Source organism: Mustela nivalis (assembly GCF_964662115.1).
Source record: "Mustela nivalis genome assembly, chromosome: 18".
In the NCBI taxonomy this organism is placed as follows: Eukaryota; Metazoa; Chordata; class Mammalia; order Carnivora; family Mustelidae; genus Mustela; species Mustela nivalis.
The window spans coordinates 42,674,754-42,689,274 of NC_139037.1; the positions used below are offsets into that span (position 1 = coordinate 42,674,754).

The 14,521-nt window shown below is 40.5% G+C and overlaps 1 protein-coding gene across 12 annotated transcripts in view; it reads left to right on the forward strand.

The window, feature by feature from the left end:
* ZNF529 (zinc finger protein 529) overlaps nt 1-14,521 on the forward strand; it is a 78,634-nt gene that overhangs the window by 26,739 nt on the left and 37,374 nt on the right. For all 12 annotated transcript variants that reach the window (XM_082708990.1, XM_082708989.1, XM_082708992.1 and 9 more), the window contains 2 exons: nt 4,787-5,858; nt 6,910-6,969. The gene's annotated coding sequence lies outside the window, so the exon portion shown is untranslated. The remainder of the gene's footprint in view (nt 1-4,786; nt 5,859-6,909; nt 6,970-14,521) is intronic.

Here is a 14,521-nt window from a genome sequence, read left to right on the forward strand (position 1 = left end):
ATCTTTGCCAATTTCTCACTGTTTCATCTTCTGCCTCATGATGAATATGTGAGCCACCTAAACAATGTAGCATGTACATCAAGAAACCATATATATTCATACTCACAAGACATAAAGGTAAATGTACGACGTTGCTTACAGATCCACAGTTACTGACCCTTTCGGAACTGGGCTGTCTGTACCATTAACCATCACCAGCCAATGATGGATTCAGTAAGGATCCAGGCTGTCATTACCTCCTGTCCCACCAAAACGCAACCTCCCACGTTGACACTGCTGAAGGAAAGGGGGCATATCAATATGATTTACTTAGCTAATTAACAAGAATTTATAGCAATCTCTTTTGGTGTGCATAGTGCCTTACATTATACAACTTTCAGCTGTTTTTTAGTTTTGTGACATACAGGTAGAAAAACACTCATTTATTGAATGACTACACTGCAGGCACTTTATATTCTTTATAAATACCCTTTCATTTACAGAGAAGGGGCAGAGCAGCAGCACGTCTATCTTCATTTTTTATCTGAAGAGAATGAGTCTCCGTGATACTAAAAGTTGTATTAATGGAAAATGCTGCATGTGGGGACTGGAATCTAGATCTGTTTGACCCCAGAACTCATGAACATTAACCTGTATCTGACTCTCTCCACACGAGGTTGGATCTGGGAATTCCTGCTGGTCAGGAGGCAGCCCATTTTACATCAGATTGTAAAAAAACTTCACACTCATACTTTAGCCCCCATAAACCTCTAAACTGGGAGTAATGGGAGGGCAGGGAGTGCAAAGTGACAGGCTTGAATCTTTAACCAATACTTTTTCTTTCTACAGTCAGCAGGTTTCATTTTCCCAAATACACAGACTAAGAAAAGCAATGACACTGCACGTTAGCCTTAACAACTGATCCGTTATCCTGCTGAGCCTTCATCTTCCAAGAGCTGTTGCTCAAGCCTCCTTTTAGTGCCACATCCCACCTCCCTAATATCTTGTTATTCAAGCTTATACTTGGTTCTTCTGTTAGACTTTGAATTCTACTGGATCTATCAAGTTTTCTTTCTTCTTCTTCTTTTTCTTCAACTGGATTAAAAAATATTCTATTGCTTTTAGAGGTTACCCTTAAATTTTTAACTTTATCTTTGATTCGTAATTAGTTGGCATTTTGAAAAACACCTTAGAATGCTTTAAGCACTGGCGTGGTGCAGTTGGTTAAGCATTCAGCTCTTGGTTTGGGCTCAGGTCAGATTATCTTGGGGTCCTGGGAATGGGACTGCATTGGGTTCTGCGCGCAGTGTGGCCTCTGCTTGGGACTCTTTCTCCCTCTCCCCCTTACGCTCTTTCTCTCAAAAAAATCTTAAAAAAAAAAAAAAGGAGAATGCTTTAAGTACATTCTTTCTATTGTTATCTTGTGATTTTAATGTTTTGAAATCCCATTAATCATTGTTACTTAGTATATGCGTAGACTTCACAACATATTTACTAATTTTATCTCATTCTGTTTTTCCAGGTTTAATTTACTTCTTGCTACCATACATCCTTTAGAAATTCTCCAGTGAGTCTATGAAAGAAAAAAGTGGACAGTATTGAATTTATGTCCAAAGGCAGGCTTAGGATCCCATTTCCTCTTTTACTGAGATTCAAGGCCTACTCTATTCCTAGGCACTTGTCATCATGAACCTGCCCCTCTTGTTCTGGTTTGTTTTGTTTTGTTTTGTTTTGAGTGCTTTGTGTATAGAAAGTAGGCTTTCCGGGCGCCTGGGTGGCTTAGTTGGTTAAGCAACTGCCTTTGGCTCAGGTCATGATCCAGGAGTACGGGGATCGAGTCCCGCACCAGGCTCCCAGCTCCACAGGGAGTCTGCTTCTCCCTCTGTCTCCTCTCTCATGCTCTCTCTCAAAATCTTTAAAAAAAAAAAAAAAAAAAAGTGGGGAAAAAATAAAGAAAGTAGGCTTTCCCATCTGTTCTTTCAACCATAGACTACTTCCATGCCTTTGGTGTCTGTTAGCGAGTGGAGGCATATAAACAAGGCAAGGCATTCCAGGGATGTGACTACAAGGGAGAGATGCAGAAACATGATCCAGGGGGCATCTGGGTGGCTCAGTGGGTTAAGCCGCTGCCTTCGGCTCAGGTCATGATCTCAGGGTCCTGGGATCGAGTCCTGCATTGGGCTCTCTGCTCAGTGGGGAGCCTGCTTCCTTCTCTCTCTCTGCCTGCCTCTCTGCCTACTTGTGATCTCTGTCAAATAAATAAATAAAATCTTAAAAAAAAAAAAAAAAAAAAAACATGATCCAGAAAGGTGAGCTGAGCTGGAAAAGGAAGGAGGACACAGTGTGAAATGGGACCTCCCTTCTCGCCACATATTAATCTAGTAATCTGATTTTACCTCTGCCTGTACTTACTGGAAAACCAGGGTCTGTGACATGAAGAAGTCTTTCCTTTGTATGGGTTCTCCTAAGCACTCACTACTTAGATATCAAATCACTGTCTAGACAGGACAGTTCATTCAAGAAGTTTAGAGTTATTTAATTCAAGAGAATATATTTACGTTTGTGGGGATGAGAAAGGAGATACTAAGTGAAATACCCAATTAAGTGAACATTATTTAAAATTAGAAGAACCTGGAGAAGGCACAGGTTTATCTGGTGAGAATAAAAGGAAATGACCAGTTTTGTGAAGGGGAATCATATCTCCACGAAGTTTCAAGATGGGAAAATGCTCATATATTCTAGAGGGAAAAAGAGTATTTCAGAAAAGACAGAAGAAACATTTTACCTGAGGCATGGCTTTAAGATTTGCAAGAAAAGACCTTTTTCTCTTTTGGATTCTTTGTTAGAAAAGTGAACAAGGGAGACAAGAGAGGTAAAAGAAGCAATGTTAAACCCTACTTACCATAAGAACTTCCATAATAACTTGATTAAATCTGCCTAGTTAAGTAGTAAACATTTACTATTAAGTATTAAGAATCAATGTGTTAAAAATTCAGCAATACAGGTTTGAGTAATAGAGAAGAAACTGATTATGTACTTCTCTGCACTGCAGGCCTGTCATACGGAATAAATTTTTCTAAGTTTCAAATAGTAATTTTTACAGCAAATTTTTTTTAGAGAATAAGACTGTGACTAGAAGTATTGCAGAGTATTTAGTGTCTGAAAAATTATTAAATCACCATGATTTCATCTAGGAAAAGGCGGGGAACCTCTCAAATCCGTTAAAAGCACATAGTGATAAAAAATATTTTTTAAAAAGTGTTTTTTGGGGCGCCTGGGTGGCTCAGTGGGTTAAGCCACTGCCTTTGGCTTGGGTCATGATCTCAGAGTCCTGGGATCGAGCCCCGCGTTGGGCTCCCTGCTCGGCAGGGAGCCTGCTTCCTCCTCTCTCTCTCCTGCCTCTCTGCCTGCTTGTGATCTCTCTCTGTCAAATAAATAAATAAAATCTTAAAAAAAAAAAAGTGTTCTTCTTGTGTGCTACTACTGAATCCTGGTCATTTCTTTATTATTATTGTTATTTTAAAATTTTCCTAGTCAGTTCAACACATTAGGATTTGCTAATAGTGTTCCAAGTATGTAGTCCTCTCATCTGTAATTTTACCTCTTACTTTCCTATTCTGTTTAAAAAAATAACATGTGTAAGTTTAATGTTTACAATGTGATGATTTGAAACATGCATATATTATGAAATGATTACCACTATAAGGTTAGTTAACACTTCTATCCTTTCATATAATTATCTTTTTTGTTTTTGTGGTGATAATGTTTAAGACCTAATCTCTTAACTTTCAAGTACATAATATATAGTATTGTTAATTATAGTCACCATATTGTACATTAGATTCTCTAAAACTTACTCACCTTTTGTATCCTTTGACCAGTATCTCATTTCTCCCACCCTCCTAACCCTTCGGCAATTACCAGTTTGGTTTTTTAGATTTCACATGTAAGGGAGATCATACAATATTTGTCTTTCTCTGATTTATTTCACTTAACATATAACCTCAAGGTCAATCCAAGGTGATCCAAGGTCACAAATGGCATGATGTACTTAATTCTAAAGGCTGAATAGTATTCTGTTGCATATATATATACACATTTGCTTCATTGACTCATCCATCAGTGGATACTTAGATTGTTTCCGTGCCTTGGCTATTGTGAAGAATGCTGCAGTGAGTATGGGACTGCAGATATTTCTTCAATATCTTGTTTTCATTTCCTTTGGATAGCTCTATATTGCTATTTTACTTGATTAGAAACATCATAACTCCGCAAGCAGAATCAAGATGACACATACCTGACTAGACACAGTGCTTCTCAATTATTCATTAATACCATGTACAGTTCTTATTTCACAGTCACCGTGGAATATACAAAATCATGATAAGTAAGAGTTTGTACAGACACCTTCAGTTTCCTATCTCATCCACTTCACAAAACCACAATCCCATGGACCTTACATAACTCCACTAAGCCCATCTCATAATTCCATACCAGAATACCAAATCTTTGAAACCACTTACTGCATAGACACAATGAGCTTCAAACATATGTCACTAACAGTTATTCTGCAAGGTTTATCAACTTCTTAGAAAGCTAAATATAGGGGCACGTGAATGGCTCAGTGGGTTAAGGCCTCTGCCTTCCGGTAGGTCTTGATCCCAGAGTCCTGGGTTCGAGCCCCGAGATCGAGCCCTTCTTGGGGCTCTCTGCTCCACGGGCAACCTGCTTCCCTTCTCTCTCTGCCTGCCTCTCTGCAAAAAAAGTTAAATATAAACTGACCTATTACCCAGCATTTTTTTTCTAGGTATTTACCAAGGAGAAATGGAAACGTGCCAGCTTTATTCATAATATATAAAACCTGGAAATACAACAAGTGTTCAAGAGAAAAACGAATAAACAAACTGGCATATTCACACAACTGAATGCTGTCCATAAATAAAAAGAATGAACCACACATTAATAAATATCACAAAACTGGGATATGCAAAAGGAGACATATGTAATTGCAGAACTGACAAAACTAAATTACGGCGACGTATCTCCTAACTGGCTGTTTCTGTTGTGAGACTGACTGGAAAAAGACACCAGAGAACTTCCTGGCAGTGATGGTATAAAACCCGCACCAGGGCAGGAATACACATACTTAGCCTCTGCAGTGTGCCAGGTGCCATTCTGGGTGCTGGGGCTTTCTCAAGGGGCAAAACCGACAAGAAGACTCTTCACCCTCTGATTCACGACCCCGGGCCTGGGGTACCGCAACATGCAGGCCTGAGGGGAGAGAAACCTCCACAGGCTCCCTATTCCCGTCTCAGCCATTTCCGCCCAAACTGCGGTACCCATTCAGCCTTTCTTGGCCCGATCGCCCTCAGCACAGATTCCCGATTCCTTCCTGGTCCTCCTACGCTAGGTTTCGGATTCTTTCCTTTCTTCTCAACGCTCCGGGATTGGGGATTCCGCTTCTCTCCAGGTCCTCCCGGACACAGGTTTCTTCCATCATCCTCTTCGCCCCGCCTCCGGCTGGCTTCCGCTTCCCTTTTCCTTATTTCCCCAACCAGGTTTCCAGTTTCTTCCTCGGCTGGGGCTCTGGTTCAACCCAGGACCCCACCTCGCTCTCAAAGAATCAGCCGGCTCTTCGGCGTCTGAAGGGCCGTCCGTGGCAACCGTCCTTCGCCCAGGAGGAGCGACCCGCGCACCCTGTAACTCCCAGGACTTTCCCCGGGGTGGCGCGGACTTTGCGACCGTTGCCCTCCCGGCTGCGCTCGAAAACCGGGACAGTTTCAGTGTTGGACTACGTTTCCCACAGGCCCCAGGGACACGAATGAACTTCGACTTTTGGTTCCCCTTCCGGTATCGTCGTGGTTATTGGAGTATGCCTGGTGAGTTGAGCTGACCCAGGTTACGTTGTGGGAGCGGGTTTCGGTGTGGAGGCCCTAAGCTCCGCGGGCGCGGGGTGGGGCGGGTGGAGCCAGGGGGCTCGTCCCCGGCCTGAACCCGGGTGGACCTTGGTTTACGGTGTTATTGTCTGTGACGAGTTCATTGTGTGGTATTAGAGCACGCGCGCGCACGCGTGTGAGTGAGAGTGTGTGACGGGCCCTGAAGTGCCCGGACTGGTATACAGTTGGGTTAGTGGGACTATCAGTACATAGTCTCCGGTGATGTGGGTGTCCGATACTGGGACCGAGTGATTCTGTGACAGCTCGGTTGTACTCAGTTTGAAGGAAGTGGGTGTAAACCTGTAGGAGTTTGAAGTTTTGTTGTTGTCGTTGTTGTTTTGATGAGCTTGTAAGAGTGTGTAAAATAGGGTTTTTTACATATATATATATATAAAATCACCTTGTCCTCAGTACCCAGCCTGGTGCTCAACACAGGGGGGACATTGGTGAAGTGAGTGTTGCCCACCCAGGATCCACTCTAAGTTCCATGGTTCCTTGGAACGTGTTTCCATGGATTCTCCTTTGTTCTTACACCCTAGGGCCAGTTTGGTCTAGCTGTAGAGAACCAGGCATCAGAGGGGAAGTCATTGATTTCATGCCTAGAATGAAAGTCCCAAGCAGGAAGGTACATCCGAAGTCATGGGATGAGAATTTAGCCTTGCGCTTGACTTCAAGACAGACTTCTGGGAAGACATGAGGGGAGGGGCACAGGGAAAGGATTTCTTCCTGAGCGAACCTCTTTTGACACACCGGAGGGCATTTACATGTTTCAGAACCACACCTGTGCCCCCTAGAAACTGCTATGAACTTAGATTCCAGCACTGGTTACAGGTGATGTTGACCTGTTTTTCTGAATTGGTAAAAGTCAGCAGTATCCTAGTTACCTCTTACTTCCACCTGGGTGTGTGATGGGTAATGGGTTATGTCTGATGGTGGACAGTGTGTTCTTACGTAGCCTGTCCAGGGTCTCAAGAGTTTCTTCTTGGTCCTGTAGTTCTGCAAGAGAAGCCCCCTGAAGTGGAGGAGAGCGTTGCCACTTAAAGGCCTGTTCAAGGTCAGTTCATGTTTATTTTTCTGTCATGTATATTTATTCTACAGATCGTTAAATATTTGCTATCATTCTAAATGTTAAGACCTAATTGTGTGCTGTCCATTTACCTGGTCCCTAGGTTGCTCCTACCCAATTCATAACAGGACCATAGGGAGGAGTCCCCTTCTCTTCCAGTGCCTTTGCAAATGCCTTTTTCCTTCTCAGTTAATATTCACATCGCTGTTGGTTTATTCAGTTTCCAAAGGATGGTACAGAAATAGAACTAGTTGAACTCTTCAAGGATAAACTAAGGACTTATTTTAGAATGTGTGTTGTCAAGGAAGAGACTGGTGGTTTGGTAGAATAAAACACCAGATAACCTTAGATTTTATTCATAGACTTGATTTTCAAAGTCAGGAAGACATTTTAGGAATAGGAATATGATTGGAGTTTTGTGAAGAGAGGTTCGTGTGAAGAGGGCAGGGAGTTTTTCCCGAGAGTCCATGAGATTTGAATGGTGATGATTATGTCTTGAGATTTGGCAGTATGACTCTCTTTCAGACTACGAAGTGGTATAAACTGCGAGAGGCAGCATGGTATATTGGTATTTGAGTTAGAAGCAGCATCTTCTTTTTTTATTAAAGACTTTTTTTTTAAAGATTTTATTTATTTGACAGACAGAGATCACAAGTAGGCAGAGAGGCAGACAGAGAGAGAGGAGGAAGCAGGCTCCCTGCGGAGCAGAGAGCCCGACGTGGGGCTCGATCCCAGGACCCCAGGATCATGACTGGAGCCGAAGGCAGAGGCTTTAACCCACTGAGCCACCCAGGCACCCCAGAAGCAGCAGCATCTTATGGAAATACAATGCAGGCCACTTGTGTAATTTAAAAATTTCTTTTGCACACATTTGAGAAAGTTAAAAGAAACAGTTGAAATTAAGTTGGATAATATAACTTAAAAAAAATATCATTTCAACATGTAATAATATAAATAAGTGGAAATATTTTAAATTCCTATCTTCATACTAAGTTTTCAAGGTCTGATACATATTTTACTGTTATAGTACTTCTCAGTTTGAATGCTAAATTTTCAATGGTTATGGTAAAGTGTAGTTTTATCAAAACAAGACCAGTGCTCTAACCCCTGAGCTATGGAGCCCAGTTATATCAAAACAAATTATATCAAAACAATAAAACAAAAAAATTAAGTTGTGTTTAATTGAAAAACATACTGCTTTTGTATTTGAATTAAAAATTAAAATGGAAAATTCAGTTCCTTGTTCACTCTAGCCACATTTCAAGGAGGTCAGTAGTTATTAGTCTTTATGTTTTATAATTTTATGTTGTAAAATGTAGATAATGATCATATTAATGCCTGTTTTTGTAAAGATTGGATGCATTAACCTGGGCACAGCCCTAGAGCACTTAATAACAGTCTTGCACTTAACAAGAAACAAAACTTTGTACTCAAGAAACAAAACTACTGTTATGTGAAGATTCTAAGTATTCACTGTAAATTTTCTATAAATCAAGAACAGTGAAAATATAAAGCTAATTTTGATGGGCATTTACTTATTTTTAAAGGTTTTATTTATTTGTTTGACAGAGAGAGAGACAATGAGAGCAGGAATACAAGCATGGAGAGTGGGAGAGGGAGAAGCAGACTTCCCACCAAGCAGGGAGCCCGATGTGGGGCTCAGTCCCAGGACCCTGGGATCATGACCTGAGCTGAAGGCAGATGCTTAACGACTGAGCCACTCCGGCACCCCTTGATGACCATTTAAAAGAATCTTTGAAAATCACATTTGCTGATGTCCTACAGTAGAATTTAACCTAGGGACACCTGGGTGGCTCAGTCTGTTAAGGGAATGCCTTTAGCTCAGGTCATGATCCCAGGGAGCATGGGACTCCCTCCTCAGTGGGGAGTCGGCTTCTCCCTCTCCACTCTCCCCCAGCTCACTTTCTCTCAAAAATAAATTGGGGGGAAAAAAAACAAAAAACAAAATACTTCTTAACCTAAGGCAAATTGATTCTATTTTTGTTCTCACAGGGACCATAAATCTCTTGAAATTCTATTCAAAATCATTTAATATAATGCCTAACATTTTTAATTTTTATTTTTGGTTTGTTTTATTTGCAGAGTATCTTTAATTTCTTGGGGTTACATGAAACATATATGAAAGTTCAAAACTAAGTTAATCACATTCCATAAATGTGATATAATAACATATAGGTAAGAAAAACTATGTAGTCTTAAAAAGGAAAATGATATTAATATTATACAATATATTTCCATAGGAAGAAGAATACTTCAGATTGCTAATATTATATATGAATCAGTTTTACTAAGATTGCATTTGTAAGCAATCTTGTAAGAATATATCTAAAATATCACTCATTGAATAATAAAGGAATGAAGGCATGTATAAGCACATACTCTGTAAGAAACACGTTTTTGCCTCATTTACACACGTTTTCTTATTTAGTCTTTTTAATAAAATTCAGGAAAACTGAACCAAAATTCAAGTAAATTTGAAGATCTAATTGGATTTCATGAGTCAGGCAGCATCCCATTTAAAAAATAGTAGGGGGGCGCCTGGGTGGCTCAGTGGTTAAGCCGCTGCCTTCGGCTCAGGTCATGATCTCAGGGTCCTGGGATCGAGTCCCACATCGGGCTCTCTGCTCAGCAGGGAGCCTGCTTCCTCCTCTCTCTCTCTCTGCCTGCCTCTCTGTCTACTTGTGATTTCTCTCTGTCAAATAAATAAATATAATCTTTAAAAAAAAAAATAAAAAATAGTAGGGCGCTCCACTGAGCTGAACAAAAGGAAGGTTTTAAAAGGAAGAGAGGGCATTAAAATTTTTTTTTATTAGCAAGGAATGTATTGTTTAAGCAGGATTAACCTCCTAAAGAGAGCTGACAGGGTCCATCAGTAAATTTCATAGTTTTGACTAGAAAATTCCATGTTGACTGGTTAAAGGTTACATTCCTTGGGGGTTGAAATTGCAGTTAGGTTAGGTATTAAGTCTCAGTTTACTGACTTAGGGCCCAACCTAAGTGATGCTATTTTGGGTCTGTGGCTTTCTTTTTAACAATTCGTCTCCTTTGATCAGCTTAACTGAGAGATCAGAATTTAACACATTAGTACAATTTGCTACCACTTGTTAGTTCTTGCCGCTTTTGGTGATTCTTTGCGCTGCATTCACAGGTCCTGACTTTTGGCTTTATCTCTAATATTCATAGGTTACAACTTTAGGTTCACAGTTTTTAAGTCAGTCATCCTCTTTTTTCCTTTCTGATTTTCCAGTCTTAGAGAGATCATTTGGTTAGTGGTCAGTGGCTGCAAATGTGCACCTAATGCTTTTGAGAGAATATAAAGCATCAAGGAGATTATTATGATGACTGTAAGTGGATAATTCTCAATGTTAGGGGTGCACTTTGAAGCCATGATCCCCAAGACCCAGACAAATCAAACTCAAATAAGTTAAAGAAAAACTCCTGTTAGGGGTGCCTGGGTGGTTTAGTGGGTTAAAGCCTCTGCCTTGGGCTCAGGTCATGATCCCAGGGTCCTGGGATTGAGCCCCGCATCGGGCTCTCTGCTCCGCGGAGAGCCTGTTTCCTCCTCTCTGCCTGTCTCTCTGCCTACTTGTGATCTCTGTCTGTCAGATAAATAAATAAAATATTTAAAAAAAAAACCAACAAAATAAACTCCTGCAGAAGGCATCATCTTTTTAAGTGGCTTTTTTGGTGATCTTATGTAATTGATTTTCTACTTCCCCAGGAGTGTTAATCCAGGTAGAGCAGGTGGTGGTGTACACAGCACAGATACCTCCTTGCTCAGCTAAAAGATAATTGAGAGTTATGCCGTTAGCAAGAACAACTTTGTCTAGGCCAGCCTTCTCAGGTCCCCTTCCTCTTTGGGAGCTTTGTACTATCACTTTGCTATCCCTCAATAAATCTTGCTTTGCTGCCCACCTCCCCTCAAAAAAACAAACAAAAAAAACTTTTTTCTTGAGAGTCTAAAGATTTTTTTCGGACAGTTACTGTATTAGCAGCAGATTCTGCAAGAATCTCAAGAACTAAGACGTTAGCTTCATTTTTATCAATCCCTAATCACTAAGGATAGGAACCTGCCAAAACAAGTGAATCTTGAATCATGAATGCCTCCTTGTAGATCCTTTATAACTTGATGATGGAAATTCAGATGTCTTATTTTACTTATGAAAAGTTAGGGGCACAGTTAGATTTTCTCCTCACCTGAATAAAAGGTTCTAAATACCAAAGGTTACCCCTTCTGCCCCCAGTAATGGCTGGGAGATAAAGAAGAGGGTGTTCTCTTTCTAGGCCAATACCAAAGGAAAGAAAAGGAACAGAAGGAGAAAGGGTTTCATATGTAGTTAAAGTATGAAGTCTTGATCTGTAGTCGTGGGTGAAAGCAGTCTACCTTGATGTCAGCTACTTCTCTTCCTTGTCAATTTGATTTATAAATCTCCAGCATCTGTATGCCATCAAGTGTCATGTGGAACCTTCTCTAGTTGTGTGATGTATACCCAAGGCTTGATACCTTCTAGTTTTGCAAGCAGTGTTAGCGGTTAGGAGCACTTGGTAAGTAATGCCCTCTTTACATCTGGCTCACGAGTTGTCTTTTTCTGGTGATTGTTGGAGAACACCCAATTACCAGGCTCTGTACTGACAAACCACACCCTTTGAACTGGGATCCAGGAAGGCTTCTTTACCTATAGATGATAAGACATTAGAGACATTAGAGTAGCTGGTCATACTAGCATGAGACAATAAAGGATCAGCAGAAGGTTATATACTGAGAGGATTTCAAGAAGTTTATAAGGTCTTTGTTAAGGCTTGTATGATTTGTCCAATGAAGTGGGTGTCTCAATCACTGCAGATCGTGGATTGTATTTATCCCAAATGGGAAACACACTTTTTTTTAAAATTAAATTTATTTATTTTCAGCATAACAGTATTCATTATTTTTTCACCCCACCCAGTGCTCCATGCAATCCGTGCCCTCAATAATACCCACCACCTGGTACCCCCAACCTCCCACCACATCAAACCCCTCAGATTGTTTTTCAGAGTCCATAGTCTCTCATGATTCACCTCCCCTTCCAATTTCCCCCAACTCCCTTCTCCTCTCTATCTCCCCATGTCCTCCATGCTATTTGTTATGCTCCACAAACAAGTGAAACCATATGATAATTGACTCTCTCTGCTTGACTTATTTCACTCAGCATAATCTCCTCCAGTCCCGTCCATGTTGCTACAAAAGTTGGGTATTCATCCTTTCTGATGGAGGCATGATACTCCATAGTGTATATGGACCACATTTTCCTTACCCATTCGTCTGTTGAAGGGCATCTTGGTTCTTTCCACAGTTTGGCGACTGTGGCCATTGCTGCTATAAACATTGGGGTACAGATGGCCCTTCTTTTCACTACATCTGTATCTTTGGGGTAAATACCCAGGAGTGCAATTGCAGGGTCATAAGGAAGTTCTATTTTTAATTTCTTGAGGAATCTCCACACTGTTCTCCAAAGAGGCTGCACTAACCTGCATTCTCACCAACAATGTAAGAGGGTTCCCCTTTCTCCACATCCTCTCCAACACATGTTGTTTCCTGTCTTGTTAATTTTGGCCATTCTAACTGGTGTAAGGTGATATGTCAATGTGGTTTTAATTTGAATCTCCCTGAGGGCTAGTGATGATGAACATTTTTTCATGTGTCTGATAACCATTTGTATGTCTTCATTGGAAAAAGAGACACATAGACCAGTGGAACAGAGCAGAGAGCCCAGATATGGACCCTCAACTCTATGGTCAATTAATCTTCGACAAAACAGGAAAAAATATACAGTGGAAAAAAGACAGTCTCTTCAATAAATGGTGCTGGGAAAACTGGACAGCTATATGTAGAAGAATGAAACGCGACCATTCTTTTACACCATACACAAAGATAAACTCAAAATGGATAAAAGACCTCAACGTGAGACAGGAATCCATCAGAATCCTAGAGGAGAACATAGGCAGTAATCTCTTCGATATCAGCCACAGCAACTTCTTTCAAGCATGTCTCCAAAGGCAAGGGAAACAAAAGCGAAAATAAACTTTTGGGACTGCATCAAAATCAAAAGTTTCTGCACAGCAAAGGAAACAGTAAAAAAAAAAACAAAAAAAAAAACAGAGGCAACCCACAGAATGGGAGAAGATATTTGCAAATGACAGTACAGACAAAAGGTTGATATCCAGGATCTATAATGAACTCCTCAAACTCAACACACACAAAACAGGCAATCATATAAAAAAAATGGGGAAACACACTTGTTAATAATATTTTTCTTTGACACTTTGAGACCTTGTGACATGTGAAGGCTTTGAGGGAAAACATACCTACAATAACAATCCATACTGACTTGCAGCTGAATGAAATTTACTTACAGGTGTTCAAAGGGTCCAGAGGGAGGGCATCTGAGGCCTCTGGGAACAAAAATAATTTTTCAGGGGCGCCTGGGTGGCTCAGTGGGTTAAGCCGCTGCCTTCGGCTCAGGTCATGATCTCAGGGTCCTGGGATGGACTCCCGCATCGGGCTCTCTGCTCAGCAGGGAGCCTGCTTCCTCCTCTCTCTCTCTCTGCCTGCCTCTCTGCCTACTTGTGATCTCTGTCTGTCAAATAAATAAATAAAATCTTTTTTAAAAAAATAATAATTTTTCAGGATTATGGACCTGACGGATCAGGCATTGACAGACTGTTTTTGCAGTTTTACAGATGTGTCCCCACCAATGTCTTATTAATAATGAGTCATCCTAAATGTCCTGTGGTAGGTAAAGGAAAGCAAAAGTCAAAATACAGGGTTTGCCAGGGATTGGGGAAAAACTAAGCAGCTGTTGTGGGTTTCCCATACCACTGAGTGTTCTTTTAATTTATAGCCGTTGTATACCCATCTTGAGTTCTTTGATTTAGGGGGAAACTGTTGCTGTGTTTCACGTACCTCAAGATGGCAAAAGTATGGCAATGAGGGGCCATTTTTGCAAAAGCAGAATTGATTTTTATCCACATGTGTCACAATCTTTATGATGCGTTGCTGCTATCTCTGACGAAAGCCAGCTTGAGCACATTATAAAATTTCTTTCCAAGGATTCTTTCCCAACAAATCTATCACTTTGTTTTTTACATCACTTTGTTTTTTAGATTTTGCTTTATGTTTTCCTTCTTTAAATAAACAGCCCCACCGTAGGACAACTTCTTTTCCTTAAGAAAAATGTATTTCCATTACTCATGCTTTTTCTTAGCAAAAACACACATCTTTCTTTGCATGCAGAGTTGTTGCCCTTATTCTTTCTAGTAGTCTTAATTACATTTCTTAGCATTCTTAACTCTTAGAAACCTTAATTTCTAGTGAAAATTAAGTAGCAAGCATATATGAACTGTCTGGTGTACCAGCAGTCTTTAGATTTGCAAATTTATGAACGTATTACATAAATTTTCAAGGCATATGCCTTTTAAATTTTCCAGTGTAGCATTAACACATCCATAGATCTTTTAGCTTCCCCATAATAAGAAGCCA